This window comes from Pelophylax lessonae (genome assembly GCF_965119305.1).
Source record: "Pelophylax lessonae genome assembly, chromosome: 1".
In the NCBI taxonomy this organism is placed as follows: domain Eukaryota; kingdom Metazoa; phylum Chordata; class Amphibia; order Anura; family Ranidae; genus Pelophylax; species Pelophylax lessonae.
This window is the reverse complement of record NC_138768.1, coordinates 57,853,683-57,871,283: the sequence shown is the minus strand read 5'-3', so window position 1 is coordinate 57,871,283 and position 17,601 is coordinate 57,853,683. Positions and strand designations below refer to the sequence as shown.

The window sequence follows — 17,601 nt, the reverse complement described above, 5'->3', positions numbered from 1 at the left end:
CTTTAAAGCTGAACTTGATGCAGGTATAAAAGGCACAAAACAGGAACAAATCCTTAAATTGAATTTATAAAATGCGAGCAGTGTAGGTAACTAAATTTGAATTGGTACAACACTTTTGCAGTCCTTTGTATGGTAGAGCTTACACTGGGGGAGGAAGAAGCACCAAAAGGAGCCAATTAGTTGTACTACAGTGGAAGAGGCATTCTGATAGGTGGAGAAGGTGGAGTGAAAGAGAGATGGGCTTATCAGTCTGCTGCTCCTTCTTTGACTGTCCAGCCACAGGCTGGGGGAGGAACAAGACCTGTAAGTGTTACTAAACTGCAGCAGAGAAGGGGCGTGGCTTGCAGCTCATGCAGTAGGCCACGTGGTGTGATCGCTCTGCCGAGAATCCCTTCTTTCCTCCTGATTAATCCATTCTGAGACCATTCCTCTGATTCTACCTTTGACTTGCTGTGATCCCAGAAACATACCCGATCCTCCCGGTGCCTACACTGACAGGGAAGACATGTCATGTCAGACCATGTGGGACAAGATGGCGGCTGCTCCCAGCAGTCAGCTAAAGAAGCTGCTATGAAACAGTTTGATAAGACTCCTGGAAAGGACAACCATCCTAAAGCTGCATCCCTCTCCCTGGAGCCTGCTGATCAGGAATCCCTACCAGAGGACCAGGAGTACAACAGCCCCTGCAATCACAAGCCACAGATTCAGAGGGCCGAGAAATGCCTGCTCCTGTACCCACACTTAGGGATATTTTTGCTGCTGTCATGTCCTGTAATACAGCTATCACTGCATTAACGTCTGAGATTAAAGGAGTGAAAATTTAGCGTAATTTAGTTAGACAAGGTATGCAGAAACTGCAGGACCGTACAGTGGCCTTGGAGGAGAGGATGAGCAATATAGACGATGAAGTAGCTCCATTGCAGAGAGAGCTTCGCCAAGTACAGTCACTCACATCAGGTCATGCAGCCAGCTTAGAGGACATGGAAAACAGATTAAGACTAAATAATGTTGGTGCTGTAGGTATCTCAGAGAAGAAAGAGGGGAAAAATCCTGTTGCTTTTATGAAAAAATGGCTTCTTACAACTTTTGGTAAAGAATCCTTTTCCTCCATGTTTGTCAAAGAGAGCTCATAGAGTCCCTCCCAGACTGCCAAAACCTGAAGAACCTCCTAGACCAATCCCTTTTCAAGCTGTTAAATTTTAAAGATCCCGATGCTGTACTCTATCAGGCCAGAACCAAAGGCAACCTTATGAAGATTGATAATGTGCGCAGATCGTTTTACCCTGACTTCTCTGCCAATGTTTAACGCCAGACAGCTAAATTTACAGAGGTGAAAAAGCATCTCAGGCGTTACGATGTCGTCTATGTCATGCTCTACCCAGCTAAGCTTTGCATTACAGCAAAGGATGAAACCCACTTTTTGACAACCCTATTAATGCCTCCAATTGTCTGGATTGAGTGAACCACACCTTGAAAAATAAAACTACAGTTAAAGCGGAGTTCCGGCCACAAAATTGACCTAATCGATTTTGGGGCCATCCGCTTGCTATTTGTTACCTGAAAAACAAATGGGTAGTTACGATTTTTATTTTTTTTACTTACCTTATTATTGAAGAAAATATACTCACCTTTCCTTCCACTTCCTCCCTCTGCGGCCGCGGCCCGCGCCGTCACTTCCTGTCCCGCTCTTACTCATCACTCCCAGGATGCAATGGGCAGTGATGTAGGCGGCCGGCCGATCCTCTCATCGTGTTATTTGCAAACAGGAAATAACGCAATGATAGGCATCCCTATACTATAGTATATTACTGGGCATGCGCGAGATTTCGCGCTGCATTCACCGGCCCCCCTCCATCTCGAACCAGGAAGCAGGGCATCCATTTACACACAGCGGCTTCAGGGGAACCTGGACAAAGATGGCGGCGCTCAGGACACATTTTATAAAGTAAGATTTTATAATTGCCAATCAATTACTATACTGTAAAAAAATGGATTAGTTGATGTATGAAGGGGGGGGGTGACAGTTTGGGAATTATTGATAAACACCGCTTTAAGAAAAATCAAGTCTCCTGCCCTGCCAGACAGGATTGTGTAGTGTGAGAAAGCTATTCAAATCTCAGGCCTGGATGGGAAGAAATGCAAATCCTTTAGCAGGTAAAGCAGTTTCCATATACTGTATATACATATATAAAATATGTGTATTTAGTGGTTTCCCTGGAGTTCAGCATTAAGGTTGTAGGCAACCTAATGTTGTATTCTTTGATAGCTTTTTCTCACCATTAACTGTCTTGCACAGTTCCTCTCAAATACCAGTATGACTCATAATACCTGAATCACAGGGAGGCGATTGACTTTGCAGAGGTCACAGTCATGTGCTTTGGAGTTCTGGTTTTCTGGTTCATAACCCAATGATAATGACCCTTATCCTCCCTCAGTTATGCTTTGTTGCAGAGCACCATAATTACTATTAATCCCTCTAGTGCGCAGCAAACCCATAATGCATTGCAAATGACGCTCCTTCCAGATATGAAGGGGTTTAATTGCCAAGACCTTCCTGGGAGATTACTGAATAATTGATTAGCTCATTGTGAATATCGTTAGGACTGCAGCCAAATGAATTAATAAACAATAGGGACTTGATGTGAAGTGTTGCTCGATCCTCGTTGGATATAAAATTCATATTCATGATGACAGAACAATTTAAGGTATTTGTTTAGTTGTAATATAATTGTCCTTTGGAAATTACGTTTAGAAATAAATGCAATATTTTTAAAGTGGAATAATGAGCTGATGATGCTTTCAAGCGGCAATCAATGCAAAAATTACTCATCCCTTTTATTTCACTTTGTAACTTTGCCAAACAGCTCATGTGCTTATAGGTGAGGCTTCAGCCTATAAATGTACAACCTACTAATGAAAGGGATACAATTTATGAAACTTTATTAGCTTAAAAAAACCTCTCCTTTTAGATAAATGTTATTTATGTATCCGTTTTATACAAGTTATACACATTTCCTGTATACATCATTTATCAAAAAAAAGCAGACCTAACTTTAGGTTGAGGAGCAGGCCTATGGTGTCCTTCCGAGGCCATCTGACCTACAAGACATTGCTCTCTCTCTGGAGGCACTGATGAATTTGTACCAGGCAGAAGGTGACTATTATTGGAGGGCTATGGGAGTTAAAAGGAAGACTGATGTACAATAGTGGTTTTGTAAAGAGAAAAAAACTTTCAGCATTTAATCAAATTGGAACACTGTCTACCTTCCTGATACTTCTTCATCTAAACACTTTGATTCAGATCAGAAGTTTCAAGTCCAGTATCATTTACGTGGTGAAGATGAATATTAAGTGTTGGGGTAAAGTTATAGCATTTGTTACCTCAACACTTCCTATTCCTCATATGTGTCTGCTCTAGCATGCATTTGTATGAGAAAGTATCTTGTTCTTTTTGTATTGCTTCCTTTGTGTGAAATCCCTGGTGATACTGCCAGTCCCCCTGCTTTCCTATTAAAAGCTGACCACACTAAGCAGTAGAACACACCTTGGTCAGTTCTCAAGCTCTGCTGGGAACTCAGTGTACTCTCCTCCAATGATCAGACTTGTCCTGGCACACTGCCAGCTGCACAGCCATTCACTGGGAAGCTCAGTGTACAGCTGCTTCTTCTCCCCCAGCTCTTATGCAGCTGAGAACAGAGGAAATTTGATCAGTTATAAAAAAGGGAGATGGGGTATTTATAATGTATCTTTATATCTATACAAAAATGTTTTGCCTTTCATTTCTATTTTAAACGGAATGTGTTGTTTTACAAGCTGATCATTTACAATCACTTTAATTGCTTAGGGGTTTATTAACTAAAGGCAAATCAACTATGCACTTTGCAAAGTGCAGTTGCACTCTTCAAGAGCAGTTGCTACAGAGCTTAGTAAATGAGCAGAATCTCTGCTGACTTCCATCATCCAAACATGTGCAAGCAGAAATGCAGTTTTTTTTTTTTTTTTTTCTATTTTCCTTGCATGTGTATTCTTTGCAAAGTGAACCTTTACCTCATTTACTAAGCTCTGGAGCAATTTCACTTGTAGAGTGGAACTGCACTTTGCAAAGTGCACAGTCTATTTGAATTAACAAAATAAACCCCTTAGGGTTACGTTTCGAATTTAGGTCAAAGGTTCAGTGGCAAATCTCAGTAGGAGGTTAAAAATTAGGGTGATGTTAATTAATAAAGTATAACTAAGGGTAAAACTTTTTTGTTTTGGATAGAGTGGAGATGGATTAAAGCTCTTGTCAGTTTTTATTGCTGTTTGTGTCCCTGTTAAAGAGATCCACGTCCTGTTCACAATTATCATTGAAAGTGAAAGTAAAAGAAAATCCCAAATTTTGGGTTGTTCCCAGAAAAGTAATAGAGGGGAAATCATCCATTGGGGATATTGTCTCTGGTGACCTGGGGGTCCCCAAGGAATCCTCTTGATTTGCAGGGATTTCCTCTCACTTCCTGTTTGGCTATGGGACAGGAAGTGAAGGGGAATCTCCACAATCGGACATAGATGACAAAAAAAATCATATAGGGGATATAGTCCTCCCTTACTCTATCCAAAATGTAAAAAAAAATGTGCCTATAGTTCTACTTTAAGTCTTTAATTGTGTGAGCGTGAGATTTAATTTTGGGGGTTGAATTCTAGGGTGGGGGTTCAGCGGTAATTCTTAAGGAAGCTTAAGAGTTATGGGTTCACTTTAGAAATTTTGGAGCTCAGATGTGGAGATGGGGGAAGTGTTCAATTTTTGGGGCCAACCTAAGATTTAGGTTAAGTTTAGGTGTCAGGACATGCGGGGACTGTTTTCCATTTCTTTGGGCCCAACACTCCCATGCAAAATAATTCTACTAATGAGTTCTAACCAATGAAAGCTAATCTATGTATGCTCTTCCTAGTGTTATGCATACTACAGTGTACCAGTTGCACTTCAGGTAAAGTACAGTTGTGATTACTGGGGGCAACAATATCAGTTTAAAGTAGACAACCCTTTAAATTCTAGGCCTAGATAGCTCTTATTAGTGTACTATGACATCACTGGTAATTTTCAAGCATTTTAATCCAAAGTAAAGCCTAGTGAGAGAAAAGTTTTATCATTCCAAGCTGTATTTAAACTTATATGAAATAATTTCTTTACATTATTTTAATATTATTGAATCTCGATTATTTAAACTTTTTCCTCCAACATAACCTTCCATTTCATTATATCCTTGTCTGTATGAAAAATAAACACAGAATTAAATTTTTTCCTTGCTATGTCACATAAGAAGCTGAAAAGAAAAACACAATCTTACATTTCTTTAATTAAGGCAAATAATCAACCTAAAACTGATAGCAAGGGCATAGCGTCAGGCCAGTTTTACCTTACTTGCAGATGGCCGCTAAATAATGTTGGAATGCAAAATACATTCATTTGCCCTTGATAAGAGCAATGCCGCAGTGGACATTTTAATCCATCATTAGCAGTAGAATAGATATTTCAAATCTTTTCTGAATTTAAGTATACAGTATATAATATAAGCTGTGGAAATGCTAACGATTTAGTTCATTGCTACCTCATTAACACGGGATACTATTGTAAATGAAGACACTGTGATATTCCCAGGGACCAGCTTTGTGGTTTGATGGTAGTGCAAGACAAGCAGTAAAAGAAGAAAAAAAAAAAAAACACATTTAAAGATATGACCAAATTTTGATGACCAAAAGCAGTGTACTCACTGTAATAGAGTTATAGAGTATGGACCTAGAAAGGCAGCTCTGACACAGACCCCCAAAAAATATCATAAGGTGTTTGCTACAGATAAGCAGAGCGACTTAATATCATTGCACAGAGCAGCTTGATATAACCTTTTTTTTTTTTTTAATTCAAAAAATGCCTTGTTACATACAGCCTCTATATTGTGTGATTGATCAAATGATGAAAATGGTGAAAAGGGGTACCATCATCGTAATGTAACAATAAAGAAAAACCAGAGACTTACTCCCAACTCCCAATTGTCACTGGAAAAAATGGAAAATGGACGGTACCCATAGACTTAAGTACCCAAAAAAAACATACGTTAAAACATATTATAAATGTTACTGGTACAAAGCTAAAAATTATATTTCAAGATATATAAATTAAAAAAATGCATTCTGCTGCTATCAATCTATCCGATGAAGACAGAGACAGCGGCTTGTGCACACCGCTGGAACCGATGGACTCACATGAACGCACATAAATATACTGTGTTAAATGGCACGTAACACACTGAAATATACTGCATTAAACATGCAGTAACGCAGTGAAATTTACTTTGTTAAACGTGCACTAAAGCACAGAAATTTACTTTGTTAAACGTGCACTAACGCACAGAAATTTACTTTGTTAAATGTGCACTAATGCACTGAACTATAATGCAGTAAACCTGCCCTGCCAAAACAAACTGACACTGAAGTAAAAATGAATGGTCAGGTCACTACACTCCCCACTGACTAAACTATCACTAGATTTACAATAAAGTGACTCTAAAGTAAAAAACGAATGGTCGCACTACACTCACATTGACTGAACTATCACTAGATTCACACTAAACTGATATACTACACTGACAATAGAATCAGAATAGCACACTATAGCACAGTGTAGCACTGAACAGAGCCTTGTTCTATCTTTCTCCACACTGATATCACAATACAAATGGCCGCTATTGAAAGAATACTTTTATAGTGTTGGGGGGACAAAAAGCAATAAGCCATGATTGGATAGAGTCATCATTACTTTCTCCAATCATGGCTCTAACAGTGCTCTGTGCCCTGATTGTGCAAAGCTTTCATTGCTTTAGCCAATCAGAGCTTCCAATGCACTGTGCAGCGGCACAGTGCATTGTGGTCATTCGGCGGGCCAAAAAAAACGCCCCAATAATTTGAGTGTTCATCAAACGGGCAAACAGCCAATGTTCAGCCCGAACTCATGCTCGGGCCGAACCGTTCGCCTATTGTTACATAGTAAGTCAAGTTAAACAAAGGCATAGCCATTGAAAGTTAATTTGGGCGTTCAGTACCCTAAACCCACAAAGGATCCAGTAAAAAAATCTTATGGTGCAATTTGGTTTACAAAACATTAAAAAAACTAGTTTCCCTTGAACCACATTCCAAACTGTGGAATGCTCTTGCTACAAGTGTACGTCATTTACGTACCTCCCAAAGCCTGAGACTGAAAAACTCAGAGAGATGGCATCATTCCACCCTGCTTGTTGCTAGGCTGTTGCTGACATCACTGATTATCCCCACCATCACAAGAGCGAGTTCTTAAACCCCTGCACATGTTTGGTCCACTATCTCCTTCTTTGCTAAGCTCAGGGTTACTGTGACAGGGAAAAAAAAAACGCATATAAGGGGGTTTGAATGGACTGCGAGTGTCTATATCCTATCAATATACTAGCAAAACAGATCAGGATGAGATGATGCCCCCTCTGGGAGTTTTTCAGCCTAATTGTGGGAGGAACGTTAATGGCTTACACCTATACCAGGGGGTATTATTCAACTTTGACTGCACAGTATTATTGCACAGTATTATTCAACTTTGGATGATTTGGTTGCACAGGTTGTTCTATATAGGTGCTCCTTACCTACATAAGCAGTTTTTTTTGGTAAAAGTGAACTAACTCTTTAATGCTGATATGAGCAGCCATTTATATATTGTGTTCTAGTGCATTGATCCAGTTTTTATCACTCTCTATTAACCACTTGCCGACTGCCGCAGGACTTTTTACTGCGGCGGTCAGCCCCTCACAGGCAAAGCGACGTAGTACTACGTCGCTAGCCTGTGAGGCTCTAGGGAGCACTCCGAAGCCGAAGGCGCACTCCCGCTCGGTCACGGACCCCCCCGCGCATGTGCCCGGCGGACCCGATGTCTGCCGGGCACTCGCGATCGTCCATTACACCGGAAGAAAGGCAGGCGGCTAATGTAAACAAAGCCACCTGTCATTCTTCCCTGTGTAAAAATGGAGATCATACGGTTCTTACACATCAAGCCACATCCAATCACAGTTAGAATCACGCCCCTAGGGACACACCAAACCCCTCCCTCTCAAAAAAAGTTAACCCCTTCACTACCAGTGTCATTTTTACAGTAACAGTGCATATGTATAGCACTAATTACTATAGTAATGTCACTGGTAACCCCAAAACTGTCAAAAATTTCAGTCAAGGGTAGGATCTGTCCGCCACAATGTCGCAGTCCCGCAAAAAAAATCGCAGATCGCCGCTATTACTCCTTAAAAAAAAACAACAAAAATTTAAAACATCTTTCCCTTAGTTAGTAAACGCAATAACTTTTGCGCAAACCAATCAAAATACTATTGTTATTTTTGCAAAATTTACGCTCTTTTTTTTTTATAGCGCATGATCAAAAAATCGCACAGGTGAACAAATACCACCAAAAGAAAGCTCTGTTTTTCGGAAAAAAAGGACGTCAAATTTGTTTAGGTACAGCGTCGCACGACCGCGCAAATGTCCGTTAAAGTCACGCAGTGCCGAATCACAAAATAGGCCCTGGTCAGGAAGGGGGTAAAATCTTCCGGGGCTTAAGTGGTTAAAAGCTGTATGATAAGGTATCTATAAAATGTGGTGCCCACACTACATTCCTTCCTCCATAGGTACCATCCTTAGCAGTAATTTTGTTTATAGAACAGCTGTTAAAAAACTATACTGGTTTTTGGTTAATTTTATTTTAACATTTCTTTTCAAAAGCTTTTGGAGTTTCAAAATACTAACTTTGGAAGAGAAGACCTGGCACAGACAGCTTGCCAAAACATCCAAAAGGTGTTGCATACAGTTGAGCTATGTGCAAGCCACTTGACTTCCTCTACATCAAACCATGTCTTATGGAGATTGCTATGTGCCCAAAGGGACAGGAAAGGACCCCCCGAAAACTGCTGGAAGCCCACAATTGTCTTATTTGTCTTTGTATGCTGTAATATTTACAATACCCTTTAGTGCTGGTTCACACTATCACTACCAGAAAGTCGCCCAGTGACTTGAAGAGACTTGTTTAGAGACTTGGAAGAGACTTGGAAGAGACTTGTGCACTACTTTGAAGAGACAGGCGACTTTGTCTGTGGGGAATGCCTGGCTAATCTCTTTCTTGTTCCTGGAAAGTCTGATAACAATTCGTGTCAATTAAGATAAGGAGGCAACTCCCATTGAAGTATATGGGACAGTCGGATCACAGGTCGCCTCAAAGTAGTACAGGACCCTTTTCTGAAGTCGGAGCAACTTCAGTAGTGCCAATTAAGACGGCACTGATTGATTAACATTCCTTTTGTTATGTCAAGCTACCTGGGGCAACACAAGTTGCCTCACAAGTCGCGCTAGTGTGAATGGGCTCTTATTGGAAACACCTCAACTTAATAAATTTGTATATATATGACATTTTGTAGGTCACTATCTGAAAAGGCAGCCTTGGACGAGAAGAGGGGCTCTGACTCATTTATTTGAGCATCTATATTTTAAAATGAGCTACTGAGATCTGTAAGCAAAATGGCTTTTTAATTGTATTGTTTTCTTCATGTTTCTTCTTTTTAAAGATGTAATATTTATACAAAGGACCACCATTCCCTAAAAAAAAGGAGAAAGTTAATGCAAGACAAATTGTACTCAAGAACCCCCCTTCCTCCCAAACTTCGTGTCCTTGAAAGATAGAATCACTAAGCACTTAGCTCTGTAAAACAAATTCCTTTAAATTTGAATCTTTTTTCTTCCTGTTTTTAATAAGTTATACAAAGGATGACCCATTCCCTATAAATAAAGAAGAAAGCTAACGCAAGAGAGATTGCACTCAAACACCCTTAAACTCATTGGCCATGTAAAGAAGCAGCACTAGGCACTTAGCCACCCTGGTGCTACTTTGGTTAAAGATTAAAAACTGACAAATGTATCTTAAAATATTTTTACCATTGTTGAAAATGAAACCATGCAAAAGCATCAAGCCCTCTCTCACCCTTGGCAATGAATGAAAACTTGGCTCATTTTTATCCAAAGGAGAAAGAAAATCTCAGAGGACCTAGCCACAGACAAGAGACTGAGCTAAAGATGATTGCTATCCTTTCATTTAGGATTTCATTATAGTTTAAGGTCAATGCATAATGGGAAGTATCACAGGAATCCTAGCTTTGCTCACCATTTCTACAATAAAAAAGGAAAAACCGTGAAGCTTTGTACTAGATAGCAATGATTTTAAAGTACATGAGAATGAAAAGGAAAGGGTTTGGGTAAGAAATATCAAATTTTTTTTAATCTAAGTAATTAACTTCTTGGATTTTGATAATTTTGCATAACTTTAACTCAGTCATGACTATAAGTCATTGATGTCTAGATGTCCAGGCCAAATGCAATAGCGTCACCATGCATCGGTTAACTTGGCAATAATTCTGTGATCAATATGTACACTTAGCGCTCACCACTAAGCAAGTAGCATGATTAGAGACATTTACATGATTTGCTGGTAAGCTCTGCCTCAGCAGGAGGGGAATCTCAGACCTCTGCTGTGGCTGCTTTCTTAAAAAAATATATATATATATTTAATGTACTATGTTTTTAATACTGTATCTGATAATTCCATTATTGAACAAATGAATGCCATCTGCAGGCTGAAGTCTTGTTTTGTGATTTAAGTACCCATCCAGCATGGCATCACTGTAACATGGCTGACATAGTGATCACAAGATCAGGAACCACACTGATTGGTTCCTGATTGTAAGTGGAGGTGGGAGCTGTAAATAACAATAGCCAGTCAAAGTGTCAGCCGATGGAAACAAAAATTAATAACATATTTTCTTAAAAAAAAAAAAAAAAAAATATATATATATATATATATATATATATATATACAGGGCCGGTGCTTCCACTAGGCAAACTAGGCAGCCGCCTAGGGCACATTGCCACCTAGGGGCGCAGCCAGGAGTCGGCAATCTCTCTCCATCATGAATGATTATTGTGAGCTGAGGGGAGAGGTGGCGGTAGGGGAGGAAGAACGGACAGAGAAAGATGCCAGGTCTCTTGGGCAGTGGCGGAACTATCAGGCCCTGGCTTTCCACTACTGTTGGAGGGGCCCCAAGAGGCAGGAATTGAGCCCACCAGAGTGCTGCCTGCATGATGATCCTCTTCAGCTGGAGCACTGAGCTGGCCCCTGGGTGTTACATGGAGCATCCCTGGTATGAAAGGGAATCGGGGTCACCAGGTGTGCCACGGGGAATCAGAGTCACCAGGTGTGACATGGAGGATAGGGGTCACCGGGTGTACCATGAGGAATTGGGGTCCCTGGGTGTGCCATGGGAGATTGGGGTCCCCAGGCGTGACATGGAGGAACATCAGGGTCTGACATAGAGGAACATTGGGGTCACTGAGTATGACAGCATGACATGGAGGAACACGGGGGTCCCTGGGTGTGACAGGGTCACTGGGTATGACATAGAGGAGTATTTAACCCCTTCCCTTTTTTTTTTTTCTTTTGGGGGGGGCGCAAGTAGCTGGTCTTGCCTAGGGCGTAAAATAGTCTAGCGCCGGCCCTGTATATATACTGTATATTTATATATACAGTATATTCCTTTTTTATATACTGCAAATATATGAGAGTAGCCATGGGTATGCATTAAATACACATGCTGTGTTTTTTTAACTAACAGAAGAGTTATGTTTAACAGTTAGCTTCCCTAATTGTTTTCAAGTTACTTTTCTTTTTATTTTACAATTGTTAGAAATGTACATGCACTCGTACATGTGTTGTATTGTATTCATGAATAAGTGTATAATTTAACATATGGTAGTGTCGCCGCTAACTTGGTAAACAAAGAAAGCCATATGGAGCTAGGCGTAAAAGCAGAACTCCAAACAGATATAAAAGAATACAGTTAAATCACGTTCTGGCAGTATTAAATATTTATTAATTTTATATTAATAAACTAAGAAACCCTGTCCTTACATTAGCCTTCTGTAGTCCTGCACTGCAGCAGCATGCATGGAGAAGGGATGGTTAGCAATAAGAGCCAGTCATTTCTATTCTGCTTTGTACATTGCTATCATTCTAAGGTCCTCTAATGATGGGTTTCTGTTTGGGTCAGAATTGCTTCTCTTTCTATAAAAGTTAACAGAAAGGCAAAAGCATTGATGCAGCTTAGAAGGAAGTCAAATGAAGATTAGAAGGCAGTCAACTGCAGGCCAAAAGCACCTGTCAATGAACTGTACCCAAGCCATATCCAGTGCCTGAAGCAACATTATAGGCCATCCGCGCAGCTTGAGATCCAGGTACGGTTCCCACGGTATTATCAAGGATGCACCAAACCAGATGCACTACTTGTTTCATTATAGTAGAAGACAGCGAAGGGTTATTTGAAGAGTTGATTGAAGAATTTAAAGTAAATAAGAAGTAGCTAAGCATAAAAAGTACTCCATAAGGATCCTTCACCTACAGGACACTGGCAGAAAACGGAGGTCTCACAGAGTGGGGTAGAGTTATAGGTATACACCCAAGGGGCGGGGGGGGGGGGTCATGTCCAAAAGCTTTGCCAGTGTCCAATCACCTAAAGATAACTGACTTTAACTCAGGGTCTATGAATATATGTTTTATACTGCACAATTAGGATAAAAGGTTTTGGCTGTGGTTCCATCTTTATAACTTATAGTTACCCTTTTTTCTGCCTTTATTACAACTATATATAGCTATTTTTGCAACCTAGTTTCTGACACCATTGTAATTTCGTAATTGTGTCATCCCCAACATCCTGACATCACCCAGAAAACTCTCAACTCTTCTGATTGGCTCACTGATCTTTTCAGAAATCTTTTTTGGATCAAAGTCAATGTTGGTACCTAAGACTTTTTTTACAACACTAAGATTGAAAAGATTATCAAGAAGAAGGCAGAGGCCCTCCGCTACCCTCCCTCCCTTCCCCCACATAGCAGTCAGATGCTAAGGTTGATTAGATGGCAATAAGGAAGGCAGACCCTCCCACTTAGCAGTCATATTCTGAGATTGATTAAATGTCCTGACAGGGTGTACATCAAAATCACTAAACCAGAGGCAGGTACTAAAGTTTTCTATATTTCTTCCTCTGATCTATATAGCTCATCAGGTAAGGTTTTTTTTTTGTTTTTTTTTTTAACAAAATTAAGTTTTACACTAAAAACAGACATTGAGGTGTGTCTGGATGTACCTTTACTGCTCTTCCTAAAAACCTACAGTACATCCCTAAATGGATTATAAATAAAAAAAAGTGCAGCGCTGAATCAGAGCGAACTGTGACAGTTCTCCATATAAAAGTAAGTGACAGAGTGCATATAAAACCAAATCAATGGTATTATAAACATTAAGAAAATCAAAAAAGTCCCAATTAAAAGTGCAAGGTGAAGACATCCAGGATAATCCGGTGAATCATATTGTAAATATATCCCGTCACCAACACCAAAATGAATAATGCGCTCACCAGAAGGTGTTGACCCAAACTACTATACAGCATAAGGGTCAAATAAGACTCATTATACAGGATTTATATAGCGCCAACAGTTTGCGCAGCGCTTTACAATGTGAAGGAAGACAATACAGTTACAATACAATTCAAAACAGGAGGAACTAGAGGGCCCTGCTCGTTAGAGCTTACAATCTAGAAGGGAGGGTCAAGTGAAACAAAAGGCAATAACTGTGGGGGATGGGTTGATGGAGAAAAGGAGGTACATATGATGGTACTGAGATTCCTTAAATTGTACTGCAATCCCTAAATGGATATCAGCTTTAAACTCCAGAGTCCGAGCTTCCGTAAACTCCTTGGCAATGTATACCTAAGAGCACACTGCGGGATCTTGGGGGGGGTATGGATGACAATCAATATTAGAGTTGGAATTGCTACCACTAATTTTGATATTTTATGATAACAATCATTTTACAACCTTGCGTCCAATTGGTTCTTAGTAAGTCACATTCAGCTAGATTTGTCCTGTAAAAAAGACATTTCATAGCTTATCCAAGTTGCTTCTTCAGTTCAAAGGAGTATCAGAAACATACCCAATCATTTACAGCTAAACCTTGCGTCAGCAGGTCTGCATAGGTGTTAATTCCTTGACATGGTTGAAGGTGTCTATTGTCAATTCAGTGGGGTAGAGATGTTAAATTGAAGGATGTGATTACATAACTAAAACAGGGAAATTCCACAGTTTTCACACTTCCTGTCTGGTTCTTGAACAATCAATATCTGCCTTAACACATCCCATGGTGATTGGATTACAGTCTCTGTGCTATTTGTGTGGATATAAATGCTAGTGTATTCACTGAAGAAGTGGCTTGGAGAAGCTACAAAACATCTTCAACAATATAAGAAAAGTCCAGTTGAATGTGACCAACTATTACTAGCTATACCATGACTAGAAAAAATTGGTACCTTCAGAGACATGCATTTTTTCTACTTTTGGATATAATGGGGAATCATGCAATCATGTTTTATTTCTGTCTTACTTCTGGATGGCCAAGACAGTGGTAAAAGCATTCTAAGACATTATAACCCCTTTCCTGCTCCACTAAATATTTTCTTTTAGTATGTGTCCTTGGGGTTTTGGGGGATTTCCCATTAATTTCTTTTTTGACAGGAAGTGAGAGGCCATCTCCCCAACAGGGACACAGCCAGTAATAAAAACCTGACAGTGGCTCTAACTCTTCCCTGTTCCTGACTGTGGTGAGGGCATTAGATTGCAAGCTTTTTTGGAAACTGGTGTGTCAATGTCCTCTGTGAAGCCAGGTGAACATGTCATTGCTGCAAAAAATAAACACTTTTTCATCAGGCAGGTGAAAGAAAATCAAATCCTTGGAGTGGAACAAGCTAAATGAAGAAGTTTGTTGAGAAAGTTCACCAGTGTATGTAAGGCTCATAAGATTGACGTATGGTCCCATTATAAACCAATACACCCAACAAAACATCTTACATGGGAGCTCAACGACTGATAGATGAGGTCTGACATACTTTCTTTCCTTTATGCCTCTTGAAAACTCATCATACTGATAATGACTAGGCAGCAGTCGCGGCAGCCGGAGGTAATCTATTGCTTGTCTGGCAAATGCCAACATAGAATCATCTAATCAAATTATCATTATGCTGAAAGAACAGAAAGGTAAAGGGTCATTGTCACTGGCTTCCTGTGACCACCTTTAAAGGGAAATGGCAACTAATATCATGTGGATTTCTTTCAATATACAAATGCTTTAAAGTCAATGTAAGCTGTTACAGTGTATCTCTAACTTTTTTAATTTTTCATTTTGGATAGATTTGGAAAGGATTAGAATCCATTTCAGGTTTTTATTTCTGTCTATGTCTGTGCTGGTAAGATTTGGCCTCTTTTTGTTTTGGTGATCATTGTTACAGGGACAGAATATTAATAGCACATCTAAAATCTCTATAGAAGTTGAGGAGAAATCTTCCACCTATTCCATCATTTGGCAAATAGGTGTATTAGTAGAGTGCTGAACCTAAAACTCTCTATTAATCAGGGCATCCTTAGATGTCCCCAGTGCAGTCTAAAGCCTCATGCACATGGATATTCAAAAAATATGCTTAGCGTAAAAACACATAGTTTCCCGTGGCTGGGGAACACCAATGATGGGGCACAATTCCTTCCACTGACATAAACAAGGGGGCATAAATCCTTCCATTCACACCAACAATGAGACATACTTCCCCCCATTGACACCAACAGTGGGGAACAATTCCTTCCACTGACACCAACGATGGGGCATAAATCCTGCCATTGACACCAACAATGGGGCATAATTCCTCCCATTGACACCAACAATGGGGCACTATTCCTCACACAGATATAAATAATGGTGCACTATTCCTCCACTAATATTAGTGATGGGGCCCTTTGACCACAGCGCTAAGTAATTTTTTCGTTCCCATTAACCATCAAACCTAAAGGCACTATTTACCCCCACTGATACAAGGGCTTTTTTTTACAACCCACTGACCACAGTTAGGACCCCCTAAAATCTGGGGAACAGTAAACTGGCCCTTTGTTTGGAAGGTTTGGAGACCCCTGGTAAAGAGAGTGGCAAGAGTGTTGCTCTTAGCATCATTATATATTGAGTTGAGACCCTGCGCTCACAGTATGTCTTGAAGCTAGGTGTCATTCAACCTGGAAGACTAAAGACAACTTATAGCCAAACCACATGCTGAATTCAAGGTGAGAGTTGCATGCTAACCTTTTTTTTTTTTTTTTTTAACACCTTTTAGGGTAAATAAAAAAACATTAACCTGGAGTTGGGTTTTAATCTTACATTTTAAAAAAGTACCATTAGGTTGCTGGATAGCAGCTTCCATCCTCCATAAATAGCTGGAATAAAGCATTATGGATGCATGAAGCATCCCATTTAAAACTCACAGTGCAGTTCCTCCTGACTGCCCACCTGGCCTGCGTTATCGGGTTTGGTTTATTATACCCATATTGCAGAGAAAACAAAGCTGCGAATGCAGAAATTTAAGAAGATAAAAGTGCCATTGTTTCTTTTATCACTTCGATGATTGAGAACCTCCTTTTTTTTTTCTCTTGCTTTATATTGTTTCCATGATATTGTTTGGCATCCTAGAAGCTAAGAAACTATGAAAAGTTTTGTGACTTTTGCCACGGAGATCTAAAGCCTTGTAAATACCACTATGCGGGAAAGGTTGGAAAAGCCGTTCATCACAGCTGCCTGACAAGTTTAGGTGCCGATACTCCAAATCAAGTAGAATAGTAATGTAAAATAAGGCATTCCTTCAAAAAGTCATTCTTTTAACCCAACTGCATATTGAACTTTTTTTTTGTTTTTTTTTGGGTAGTGTGGGGAAGAGTTAGTACCTCTTTTTTTTTTTTTTTTCCATAATAGTTAGTACCTCTGTCTGGTTTTTACTATCAGTTTCATGGAAACCTATTGATCTCTTTCTTGATTTGTTCTTTGTGATGCCACTTGACTGAGAAGAGCAACAGACAGCTACAATTATCACATAACTAGCTAACCGCAGGTATTTGCCCTTGTTTAGTCAGAGTAATGTAAATCGATGTGGCAGAAGATTTTTTCTGCAATCAGATGTATGTGGATATCAGAAAACCCTTTGGCTTTAAAAGATCAACCCAATCAAGCTGAAATAAATGGCATTTAATTTGCTAAACCACTGGGTATCAAACAATTACAACCTTTTAACATCAAATATAATTTTTTCACTTTTTTTTTTCATGCAGCCTCTTTGCTGCAAGACATTTCTCAAGGTGGGTTTTCTGATAGTGACAACATTGGATTATGGCTGTATAATGTGAGTTTAAGCGACTTGTAGCCTCTATTGGAAGTTAAGCTATGTTCACACCAACAGGTGTGACCGAGTACACGCATGTTCCTGGGGCTGGGGCTTTGGATTAGGGCTGTTCTGTGCAAAACCAATGCACAGAGCAGGCCTATTCTCAGTGGCTTTCAGTATTTAGGATCGCCATTCACGTCCTTAGGCCACGCCCCTGACGACGTCATCTAGTGACGAAACACGTAGGTAGGAGGAGCTGACGAAGTGCGACGTCGATGCT

General features: G+C 39.9%; 1 protein-coding gene across 4 annotated transcripts in view; it reads right to left on the bottom strand.

The window, feature by feature from the left end:
• Positions 1-17,601, bottom strand: part of DCC (DCC netrin 1 receptor) — a 1,040,152-nt gene that overhangs the window by 130,636 nt on the left and 891,915 nt on the right. The gene's annotated exons all lie outside the window — the stretch shown is intronic.